A 13204-nucleotide genomic window follows, 5' to 3' on the forward strand; every position below is an offset into this window, starting at 1 on the left:
TTGGAAAACGGCTGGGGCATTACAGAGCCTGAAGGGCATCACCAGATATTCATAGTGCCCATCCCTGGTGTTAAAAGCAGTCTTCCATTCATCCTCCTCACGGATGCGAATCAGGTTGTAAGCACCCCGCAGATCTAATGTAGTAAATACCCTTGCTCCCCGTAGCCTATCAAAAAGCTCAGATATCAGGGGTAGTGGGTACTTATTTTTAATGGTGATGGCGTGAAGACCCCTGTAGTCTATGCATGGACGCAGTTCTCCACTCTTCTTCTGTACGAAGAAGAACCCAGCCCCTGCAGGTGACACTGACTTCCTAATGAATCCTCTTGCCAGATTCTCTCGGATATACTGTGACATTGCCTCCGTCTCCGGGAGAGACAAAGGATAGACTCGACCCCGGGGAGGCTCAGCACCAGGCAAGAGGTCAATAGGACAGTCATAGGGGCGGTGAGGCGGAAGGGTCTCCGCAGCCCTTTTGGAGAACACGTCCGCATAAGGCCAATATTGCTTGGGAAGAGAGGATAAATCTGCGGGTACCTCAGAAGTAGCAACCTGAACGCTCTCCCTCTGACATCTACCCCCACAAGATTCACCCCATCCTAAAATACTGCCTGTGGACCACTCAATATGAGGAGAGTGATACCGTAGCCAAGGCATCCCTAACAGGATCTCATCAATTCCCTCAGGAATGACGAGTAGAGATATAATCTCCTGATGAGATGGCGACAAGGACAGAGTGAAAGGGATGGTCTGGTGTGTTATCTGTGAGGGCAGTGTTGACCCATTCACCACTCGTACAGTTACTGGTTGAGCTAGCATTACCAGGGGTATTGCGTGATGTTGGGCGAAGGCAGAAGACATAAAATTGCCCTCCACCCCAGAATCCACGCAGAGCTCTACCGAGTGAGTGAATGAGCCTATTGTAATTGTCCCCTTAAAGGACAATTTGGAAGCAAACGTCGCCTTGTCTAGTGTACCTCCACCTACTACCACTAGACGCTGATGTTTCCTCGACCTCTGGGGACATCTGGTGGCAAGATGTCCTGACTGCTGGCAAACATGACAAACCTGGAGTGCACGAGCGGACCGGGACTTAGATCCCGCTCGTGACACTTCCATGGCCTCATGTGACTCAGGAGCCCGAACTGGAGATTCCAAAGGTTTGGCGAAGGTGGGAGCCAGCCGAAACCTCTGCCTACACTGGGCTCGCTCTAACCTCCGCTCGTGAAAACGGAGGTCAATACGAGTGGACACTGCTATTAACTCCTCCAGTGTGGCGGGAATCTCCCTAGTGGCCAGGGCGTCCTTCACCTGCTCAGCCAGCCCCCTCCAAAATATCGGAATAAGGGCTTTATCCAACCACTCCAGCTCAGATGCTAGGGTGCGGAAGTGGATGGCAAAATGGCTGACCAAGGACGATCCCTGAGCCAATGCCAACAGTTGGAGCGCCGTATCATGGGTGACATGAGGTCCTAAAAAGACCTGTTTCAGAGTGCTCAGGAACAACGAAGCACTCTGCACCACATGATCGCCACGCTCCCACAGCGGCGTAGCCCACTCCAACGCCCTGTCCGACAGGAGAGACACAATAAACCCCACCTCCTTAGCCAGCTCTGTAGGGAAACGAGAGGCCAGAAGCTCGAGATGTATAGAGCACTGACTCACGAAACCCCTACAAGACTTAATATCACCAGAAAAATTTTCTGGCAGTGGGAGGCGAGATAGAGTCGGTACAGGGGTGGCAGTGGACAAGGTGGCTGCAGCCACGCTAGCAGCCTGAACAGCAACTGCAGTTACATCCACAGCTGAGGTTGTGCGCTCGAGAGCCGCCAACCTACCCTTCAGCTGCTGGATGTACCGCAAGGATTGCTGTTTGTCCGTCATTACTAGCCAGACCCTGGCGCTAGTGTAATGTTAGGGCTAGCAGAACGCACCAAATAATAAGAAAGATAGAGTAAGGTGCGTTCGCAGCCCGGGGTCCACCGTGCAGAGATGGAACCTGCTGCCAAGTAATGACGGACTATATGTGGATATGGAGCGGCCCCCAAATGCAGGGCAACGGGGTACTCGGTACCGGGTCTCTCTCGGTTCTGGGGGATGTCACGGTGGCCTGACCCGGTCCGTGGCCCTGCTAAGGGGCGCCCAATTAAAGATGTAGGTGACGGTGTAGGTCGCAGTAAATAATGAAGACACAGGGTTACCTCTTTACTGAAGGCTTCGGCATCCGCAATCCAGAGCACTGCTAACAGGGCGGGCTGAGACCGACCGGTCCAAAGGCACACCCAGAGTTCCCTTTTCAGGTTGAAATCAGTGGCCTTCCTATCAGTGCCTGTATGTTGTAGTACTTCCCTGCTGAGCACTACGGGATAGTCCTCACAACTGTCGTGTATGTTTCTGTTCTTTCTCTCTCCGTCCCCCAGATGATATGGACAGGACACACCCGTATGACGGGGTAGGCCTGGAGTTATTTTATAGGGACCCTAGAGATGCCCCTCTCCCACAATTGCCTCCGTTGTCTTCATTAGGTGTAAAGGTGAGACAGCCAACCTAAAGTTAACTGCCCTGCCGTTGGTTCAAAGTAATGCGTAGAGTCTATTACTTCCTCGGCGTTCCGGCCGCCGGCTACGCGCCTCAGAAGGATATTGCTGATCTTGAGGCACGACTCCTTCTGGTTCTATCTCCCTTGTGCTGTGATCCCGTTTCTCACTTCTCCACAATACCCTTCGCTTCGTGTCCTTTCTTAGGAGTCTGCCGCTATAAGGCACAGGCACGGCTCCGTAACGATCTGTCTGTGCTAGGCCGCTGTCAGCATCCCACCGCTGACAGGTCCTCTCTCGAACTCTCCCCAGCTCCTTTCTTCCTCACTTCCTATCCAACCCCCAGTTTTACCCATGTGTTAGGAGTGGCCTAGTAGATAGGACCTTTTGCTCCCCCTGGCGGCCGGAGTGTGAAGTGTAATGTGTGTCTGTGATACCTGCAAGGTGAACTCTTTCAGTGCAATCAGACGTACCATCACTCCCCCTGGTGGAAGAGCGATGTTACTGCAACGACCAGACTCTGGGGCGCTGCAGATACACACACGGGTTAACTTCACCCTGTGTGAAGGAAGTGAACCCTGTTGATTCACAGGGCCACGGTACTACACAAAGAGTGCAAGCAAGGAGTCTCAAAACTCAATCCCAAGACACAGGATTTGAGTTCATATAGACCTCTTGCGCTCGACACCGCAACTGGGGTGTCAGAGTGAAAGAAATAATAATAAAGATGCACGAGAGTGCGTGCGGTGCCGCACTGGCGGACGCCACTAACCACCCAGGCTTGGGTCAGGAATGCGCTGTGAAAGCGCACGGCGCCGCACTGGCGGTCACAGCAATTAGACGCTGTTTTGTGTGTTACTTGCTGATGGCTAAGCTAGATAGCAATCATCCACCTTACGCGAGCAGTCATACACAAGGGAGGGGATAATTAATGAACGACTTTTGTTATGGTTACCCCAATGACCATGGGAAAAAGAATACAAAACGGACTAGCTCTCGGGTGATGGAAACTAAGGTCGACCGTGACCTGAACCTGACCCAACACTTACAGTAGCCGGGGGATGTACCTACGATGCCCTAGACACCACGCGCCAGCCGGAGATCTAACTACCCCTATAAGAGGAATATACAGGCCTGCCTTACCTCCAGTGAGGAACCCCAAAAGATGATAGTAGACCCCCACAGATATTGACGGTGAGTTCAGAGGAAATGACATACGTAGGATGAACAGCAGATTTAGCACAGTGAGGTCCGCTTACTAGATAGCAGAAGGACAGGAAAGTGTTACTTCACGGTCGACCTAAAAATCACTATTCAAAAACACCATCCAGAAAATACTTTAAACTCCAGTGACAACTCATGCCACTGGAGTAGTAATTTTCTGTCCACAAGAGCTTCCAGCACTGAAGAGTCACATTGCAGATAGCTGGACAAAAATAGCAAAACAAGAAACAAAATTCAACTTAGCTGAACTGGAACTTGAGGCAGGTGAATGCAACAGAATGCTACTAGCACATTGTTGGCCGGCATGTGACTAACAGCCAAGCAGCCTTAAATAGGAAACTCCCCAAGAGGGTGGCGACAGGTAATCAGAGATGGAGGAAGGCATATAAGAGACACTACCATAACAGACCACCGGGGGAGCCCACAAACCGAATTCACAACAGTACCCCCCCCTTAAGGAGGGGGCACCGAACCCTCACCAGAACCACCAGGGCGACCTGGATGAGCACTATGAAATGCACGAACCAAATCGGGAGCATGAACATCGGATGCTGTCACCCAAGAATTATCCTCCTGGCCATAACCTTTCCACTTAACCAGATACTGAAGTCTCCGTCTGGAAACACGGGAGTCCAAGATCTTTTCCACCACATACTCCAATTCACCCTCAACCAACACAGGAGCAGGTGGATCAGCAGAAGGAACAACCGGTACCTCATACCTCCGCAATAATGACCGATGGAAAACATTATGGATATTAAAAGATGCTGGGAGGTCCAAACGAAAGGACACAGGATTAAGAACCTCCAGAATCCTATAAGGGCCGATAAACCGAGGCTTAAACTTAGGAGACGAGACCTTCATAGGAACAAATCGAGAAGACAGCCACACCAGGTCCCCAACACCAAGACGAGGACCAATACGCCGATGACGATTAGTGAACTGTTGAGTCTTCTCCTGGGACAACTTCAGATTGTCCACAACCTGTCCCCAAATCTGATGCATCCTATCAACCACAGCATCCACTCCAGGACAATCCGAAGACTCCAATTGACCGGACGAAAACCGAGGGTGAAACCCTGAATTACAAAAAAATGGAGAAACCAAAGTGGCAGAACTAGCCCGATTGTTAAGGGCAAACTCTGCCAATGGCAAAAAGTCAAGCCAATCATCCTGATCAGCGGACACAAAACACCTCAAGTAAGTCTCCAAGGTCTGATTAGTACGCTCAGTCTGGCCATTAGTCTGAGGATGGAATGCAGACGAAAAAGACAAATCGATACCCATCCTGGCACAGAACGTCCGCCAAAATCTAGACACAAACTGAGTACCCCTGTCAGACACTATATTCTCAGGAATACCATGCAAACGCACCACATTCTGAAAAAATAGAGGAACCAACTCAGAGGAGGAGGGCAATTTGGGCAAAGGTACCAAATGAACCATCTTGGAAAAACGGTCACAAATCACCCAGATGACAGACATCCTACGAGAAACCGGAAGGTCAGAAATAAAGTCCATAGAAATGTGCGTCCAAGGCCTCTTAGGAATAGGCAAGGGCAACAACAACCCACTGGCCCTAGAACAGCAGGGCTTGGCCCGAGCACAAACATCACAAGACTGCACAAACATGCGCACATCTCGAGACAAAGAAGGCCACCAGAAGGACCTAGACACCAAATCCCTGGTGCCAAAAATTCCAGGATGACCTGTCAACGCGGAAGAATGAACCTCCGAGATAACTCTACTGGTCCAATCATCAGGGACAAACAGTCTACCAGGCGGACAGCGATCAGGCCTATCCACCTGAAACTCCTGCAAAGAACGCCGCAGGTCTGGGGAGACAGCTGACAATATCACCCCATCCTTCAGGATGCCGGTAGGTTCGGAATCACCAGGCGAGTCAGGCTCAAAACTCCTAGAGAGGGCATCCGCCTTCACATTCTTGGACCCAGGCAGATATGACACCACAAAGTTAAATCGGGAGAAAAACAACGACCAGCGCGCCTGTCTAGGATTCAGACGCCTGGCCGACTCAAGATAAATTAGATTCTTGTGGTCAGTGAGGACCACCACCTGGTGTCTAGCACCCTCAAGCCAATGACGCCACTCCTCAAACGCCCACTTCATGGCCAGAAGTTCCCGATTTCCCACATCATAATTTCGCTCAGCGGGCGAAAACTTTCGGGAGAAAAATGCACATGGTCTCATTACTGAGCAGTCAGGATCTTTCTGCGACAAAACTGCACCTGCTCCGATCTCCGAAGCATCCACCTCAACCTGGAACGGAAGTAACACATCAGGTTGGCGCAACACAGGGGCGGAAGAAAAGCGGCGCTTAAGCTCTTGAAAGGCCTCCACAGCCGCAGAGGACCAATTAGCAACATCAGCACCCTTTTTGGTCAAATCAGTCAAAGGTTTAGCAATGGCAGAAAAACCCGCTATAAATCGGCGATAGAAATTAGCAAAACCCAAGAACTTTTGCAGACTCTTCAAAGAAGTAGGTTGCATCCAATCACAAATAGCCTGAACCTTGACAGGGTCCATCTCCATAGATGAAGGGGAAAAAATATATCCCAAAAAGGAAATTCTCTGAACTCCAAAACTACACTTTGAGCCCTTTACAAAAAGAGAATTAGCTCGCAAAACCTGAAAAACTCTCCTGACCTGTTGAACGTGAGATTCCCAGTCCTCCGAAAAAACAAGAATATCATCCAAATACACAATCATAAACTTATCCAGATATTCACGGAAAATATCGTGCATAAAGGACTGAAAAACGGAAGGGGCATTTGCGAGACCGAAAGGCATTACCAAATACTCAAAATGGCCTTCAGGCGTATTAAATGCGGTCTTCCACTCATCCCCCTGCTTAATCCGCACCAAATTATACGCACCACGTAGATCGATCTTAGTGAACCACTTAGCCCCCTTTATACGAGCAAACAGATCAGTAAGTAAAGGTAACGGGTACTGGTATTTAACTGTAATCTTATTCAAAAGTCGATAGTCGATACAAGGTCTCAATGAACCATCCTTTTTACCTACAAAGAAAAATCCTGCCCCTAGTGGAGACAACGAGGGGCGAATATGACCCTTTTCCAAGGATTCTCTGATATACTCCCGCATAGCAGTATGTTCAGGTACAGACAAATTAAACAAGCGACCCTTAGGAAACTTACTACCGGGGATCAATTCAATAGCGCAGTCACACTCTCTGTGAGGAGGGAGAGAATCAACTTTAGGCTCTTGAAAGACATCATAAAAATCTGACAGAAATGCTGGGATCTCAGAGGGAGTAGATGAAGAAATAGGAACCAAAGGTGCATCCCCATGAATACCCCGACATCCCCAGCTCAACACAGACATAGATTTCCAGTCCAAGACGGGATTATGAATCTGTAACCATGGTAATCCAAGCACTAAGACATCATGTAGGTTATATAATACAAGGAAACGAATAATCTCCTGATGGTCTGGGGTAAGACGCATAGTCACTTGTGTCCAATATTGTGGTTTATTGCTAGCCAAAGGTGTAGAATCAATACCCTTCAGGGGAATAGAAACTTCCAACGGCTCCAAATCAAACCCACAACGCTTGGCAAAGGACCAATCCATGAGACTCAGAGCGGCGCCAGAATCCACATAAGCATTCACAGTCACAGATGATAAGGTACAAATCAATGTCACGGACAAAAGAAATTTTGACTGCAAGGTACCTGTAGAAAAAGATTTATCAACCTTTTTATCAACCTTATTTATACGTTTAGAGCATGCTGATATAACATGAGCTGGATCTCCACAGTAGAAGCACAATCCATTTTTGCGCCTGTAATTTTGACGTTCGCCTCTAGACAAAACACGATCGCATTGCATATGCTCTAATGCCTTTTCAGAGGTCACCGCCAAATGGTGCACAGGTCTTTGCTCAGAAGACACCGCCATATGGTGCACAGGTTTTTGCTCAGAAGATACCGCCATATGGTGCACAGATTCTTCCTCAGAAGACCCCGCCATATGGTGCACAGATTTGCGCTCCCGCAAACGCCGATCAATCTGGATAGCCAATTTCATGGCATCATTCAGACCTGTAGGCACAGGGAACCCCACCATGACATCCTTCACGGCATCAGAGAGACCTTCTCTGAAATTAGCTGCTAAAGCGCACTCATTCCATTTAGTAAGCACCGACCATTTACGGAATTTCTGGCAGTATATCTCAGCTTCATCTTGCCCTTGGGAAAGAGCTATCAAGGCTTTCTCAGCCAAAATCTCCAAATTAGGTTCTTCATAAAGCAACCCCAAAGCCTGAAAAAACGCATCTACATTTAACAACGCAGGATCCCCTGGCGATAATGCAAATGCCCAACTTTGTGGGTCGCCGCGCAGTAGAGAGATAACAATTTTAACTTGTTGAGTCTGATCACCAGCAGAGTGAGATCTCAGAGACAAAAACAATTTGCAATTTTCTCTGAAACTCAAAAACCGGGATCTGTCTCCGGTAAAGTATTCAGGCAGAGGAATCTTAGGTTCAGACATTGGAGCACGTATAACAAACTCTTGTAGGTTCTGTACTTTTGTCGCAAGGTTATTCAAACCTGCAACTAAACTCTGTGGATCCATGTTTCAAATGGGTGTAACCCAAGCATTCAGAGGTTAAGAGGAGAGGAGAGAAAAAAAAGTCTGAAGACTGCAGTTTAAGCAAGGAATACAAATGATCAAACTAAGGTGCACTTTCAAACACAGAGAAAAAAAAAAAAAAAAAAAAAAAAAACCTTTTCTTCTCCTTCCTACTTTAGTGCATATTTTAACACATAGATTTTTTATAGGCCGGCCAAACTGTTATGGTTACCCCAATGACCATGGGAAAAAGAATACAAAACGGACTAGCTCTCGGGTGATGGAAACTAAGGTCGACCGTGACCTGAACCTGACCCAACACTTACAGTAGCCGGGGGATGTACCTACGATGCCCTAGACACCACGCGCCAGCCGGAGATCTAACTACCCCTATAAGAGGAATATACAGGCCTGCCTTACCTCCAGTGAGGAACCCCAAAAGATGATAGTAGACCCCCACAGATATTGACGGTGAGTTCAGAGGAAATGACATACGTAGGATGAACAGCAGATTTAGCACAGTGAGGTCCGCTTACTAGATAGCAGAAGGACAGGAAAGTGTTACTTCACGGTCGACCTAAAAATCACTATTCAAAAACACCATCCAGAAAATACTTTAAACTCCAGTGACAACTCATGCCACTGGAGTAGTAATTTTCTGTCCACAAGAGCTTCCAGCACTGAAGAGTCACATTGCAGATAGCTGGACAAAAATAGCAAAACAAGAAACAAAATTCAACTTAGCTGAACTGGAACTTGAGGCAGGTGAATGCAACAGAATGCTACTAGCACATTGTTGGCCGGCATGTGACTAACAGCCAAGCAGCCTTAAATAGGAAACTCCCCAAGAGGGTGGCGACAGGTAATCAGAGATGGAGGAAGGCATATAAGAGACACTACCATAACAGACCACCGGGGGAGCCCACAAACCGAATTCACAACAGACTTTCACACATCAACACACACACGTTTACATTAGCGCATGGCCGTGCGGTCATGAAAACATTTTATAGCTGCAGCATGTACAGGACCTTCCCAGAAGGACCAATGGGAGGCTGCCACAGAAGTTGAGCACCTTCAGGACCTTCCTGGAGGACCAATGGGATCTGCTGCAGTATCTGAGCATGTGACCCTCGATCTCCAACGGGAGATCTTGCCCTGGGCATGCTCAGAAGGGGAAAAGCAGGACTTAGTCCCAAAAGCGTCTGCTCGCCGCTGCCCAGCACTGGCTTCAATGGCAGAAGCTGAAAATGCAGCAGAAGCTGGAAAAGCAGCAGTAACCCTATGCACAGAGTGAGACTGAGCAAGACACTGGGACCGACTTCTCTGCTGAGCAGACTCCACTGCGGCTGGAAAAGAAAGGGAGACCGCAGAAGACATGGTTCGAGATTCCCCCTGTGCAGCGGTGGGAACTCGACTCCTAACACTTACCCCCATTTTGCTTCCTTTTGTATCCCCCTAGCCCTTACTATGACCATTTTACAGAACAAAAGTTCGGGTCTCCATTGACTTCTATGGGGGTCGGGTTGACGTTCAAATTTGGGTACAGTTCTGTTACCCGAACTGAACCTTGAACTACAGTTTGGTCAAACCCGAACATACATGAGTTCGCTCATCCCTAATTAGCTTGATGTGCTGACTATCCCATGCTTATTTGTGATTATGCTGATTGCAATTTGGAATAAAAATAAATTGTTGATGTCTTGGCTACTCTTATTTATAGAGAGTCACTCCGTTTATTTGGGGAGGAACATCTTGGTCATGGAAAACAGCTGCCAAGTGTAAAGCCGCAATTCAACATCTATCCTATTGGATGCTGCCTGGTTAAAGTAATAATACAAAAGCTGGAAGTCTGTTGATTCACAGTTAACTCATCCTGCATGCAGCAATGTGCAGAGAAATTTTTGGTACAAAATACAGGCATTTAAGAAAAAAAAACAAAACAGAACGTGTCCATACCCTTTAAGTTGCTTTGTGATATATTTGGCCCCAATACCCCCACCCCTGGCCTGTTTTTCTTTTCCTATTTATGTTAAAGGAAACCTGTCATGTCTGATAACATTATTAACCTGCAGCAATAGGGTTAATCTGCAAATTAAAGCAGCCATCACACTAGCAGTATTTTACATCAGTATTTGTAAGCCAAAACCAGGAGTGGAACAATTAGAGGAAAAGTATAATAGAAACATATGCACCACTTCTGCGTTTATCAGCCACTCCTGGTTTTGGCTTGCAAATACTGATGTAAAATACTGACCAAATACTGATAGTACGGCGCCCCAGGGTCCTGGTCGTCGCAGTGGTATTGCTTTCTCGGGGAGAGTGATGCTAAGTTTGGAGGCAAAGAAGGATAACTGCATCCAGGTATCACAAACATGCAAAACATTTCACACTCCAGGCCACCAGGGGGAGTTTCTGCTCCTATTTATTAGGTCACTCCCCATATATATATAACTGGTAGTCTGTAGGGAGAGTTAGAATGTTCCAGACCAGAGTCTGAGGTGGACAGAGGGTCCAAGGTGCTGTGCATGCCCTCAGAGCTGCAGCTCCCAGAAAGAGACATTGAAAGGCAGAACTGTATTGCAGCGAGTGTGAAGGGAGTCGCACCAAATGAGAGGATACCAGCAGGGGACCAGCCCTGCACAGGCTGCCTCCTTCTGAGGCGCAGAAGCCCGGTAGCCGGACACCAAGGGAGTAAGGACCTTTATGCTTTGCTCCAGAGACCGGCAGGACAGCTAATTTCAAGTTACCTGTCCGCCCTACACCCAGGAGGCATGGTGACAACTACAGAGCCGGGTTATCTAAGAGACCCTATAAACAGGCTCAAGTCACCAGTCATACGGGTATTGTCCTATCCTATATGGGGGACAGAGAGAGCGAAACATCACATTTGTGAGACCCTTATGTGAAGCCATAGGCAGTAAGGGACTACACCACCGCAGCGCAAAGGAAGGCTACTGATTTCCACCTGGATAAGGGAACTCTGGACTTGCCTCTAAACCTGCCGCACACTTCACCTGTGGGAACGTATACCATCTAGCTGCCATAACATCACCCCAGCGGACCCCTTAAAGCAGTGTCGGTCACCCTGACCGAATACCACAGGTGGCGTCATGAACATTCCCCTTAAACACCTTTCCCTTTTACACGGATGTCCCAGGGCCACGGACCGGGTCAGCCACCGTGACATCCCCCTGTGAACCGCAGGATCCGGTACCGAGTACCCCACTGCCCCATGGGGGCGATCCAACTTTGGCTTCAAGAACAGGATCTACTAAAGCCTGCAAAGCGGGTCATGTGTGCCTAAAAGACTGTGCCTAACTGTTTTTGTGCTCAGAGACTTTGTATCGCAAAATACCTCCAAAATTGCCGCCATTACAGCGCCATGAGGAGCACTGGAGAAGAAGGGCGTGCCATTGTGGGCGGGTCCAGCAGAGTGGCGCCAAAAATATGCCCGCCCCCTGCCAAGACTGTGATGTTTTGCACAGTTACCTTCCATTTAAAGAACATTGGAGTCATGGATGGTGAATGATTCACAAACTGTCTTGTAAATAGTTTGCACCTTCTTAAAGGTGCTTCCTACTGGTTTTACAAGAGAAGCTTTTGAAGAGACTGCTTCGTGAAAGTTATTATTGCTGCTGTTTTAAAGTTAACAATTGAATAGAGTATTGTTTGCACTACCTCAGTGCCAAAGGTCAAATCCCAGCTCGTTACAGGGATTAAAAATGTCAACAATTGCTGTTACATGTTTGAATTGTTTGCTTATCTTTGTTACAGGTTTGAAAATGGACATTGCGGTAATGGACAATGCTTACCCAAAGACTTTTCTTGTAAATAGTTTGGCACCTCTAAGGTGCACCCTGGTTCTGCCCACTTTGCTGGCATGGGTAGAACCTTGTTTGCTTCATCTGACCAAAGACAATACCGGATGAACCTTTATAAACTTGTTTTTGCAACATTCAAGTATCCTCACCTCCCATAAAGGGAAGCATCAGTTTATATTAATTTGTTTTATAGCTGTTGTGAATTTGGTTTCTGGGCTCCCCCGGTGGTTACTGGTGGTACTGAACTTGTGTGCTTCATCTCCTCTGTTCACCTGTTTCCATCAGGATGTGGGAGTTTCTATTTAGCCTTGCTCCTCAGTCATTTCTATGCCGGCCAACAATGTTACCAGAAGCCTTTCTGTTGCATGTTCCTGCTCCTAGACTACTATCAGCTAAGTTGGACTTGTAGTCCTAAGATTGTTTTGCATTTTTGTTCCAGTTCTCTGTTTTTGAATATTTCTGAGGCTGGAAGCTCTTGTGAGCTGAAATTGCCACTCTGGTGTCATGAGTTGATATTAGAGTCTTAAAGTAATTTCTGGATGATGTTTTGAAAGGGTTTTCAGCTGACTGTGAAGTTCCCTTTTCTGTCTTCCTACTATCTAGTAAGCGGACCTCAATTTGCTAAACCTATCTTCATACTTCGTATGTCATTTTCCTCTAAAATCACCGACAATATATGTGGGGGCTACTGTCTGCCTTTTGGGGAAAATTTCTCTAGAGGTAAGCCAGGTCTGTATTTTCCTCTGCTAGGGTCAGTCAGTCCTCCGGCTGGCGCTGGGCGTCTAGGGATAAAACGTAGGCACGCTACCCGGCCACTGTTAGTTGTGCGGTAGGTTTAGCTCACAGTCAGCTCGAGTTCCCATCTTCCAAGAGCTAGTCCTTTTGTATGCTTTACTACGGTCTCTTGCCATTGAGAACCATGACAGTTTGGCCGGCCCAGAGTTAAAATAATTGGCAGAAGAAAGGAGAGAAAAGAAGTCTGCAGAGAATTTTTTTTTT

The sequence above is a fragment of the Ranitomeya variabilis genome, chromosome 3 (genome assembly GCF_051348905.1).
Source record: "Ranitomeya variabilis isolate aRanVar5 chromosome 3, aRanVar5.hap1, whole genome shotgun sequence".
Taxonomy (NCBI): Eukaryota; Metazoa; Chordata; class Amphibia; order Anura; family Dendrobatidae; genus Ranitomeya; species Ranitomeya variabilis.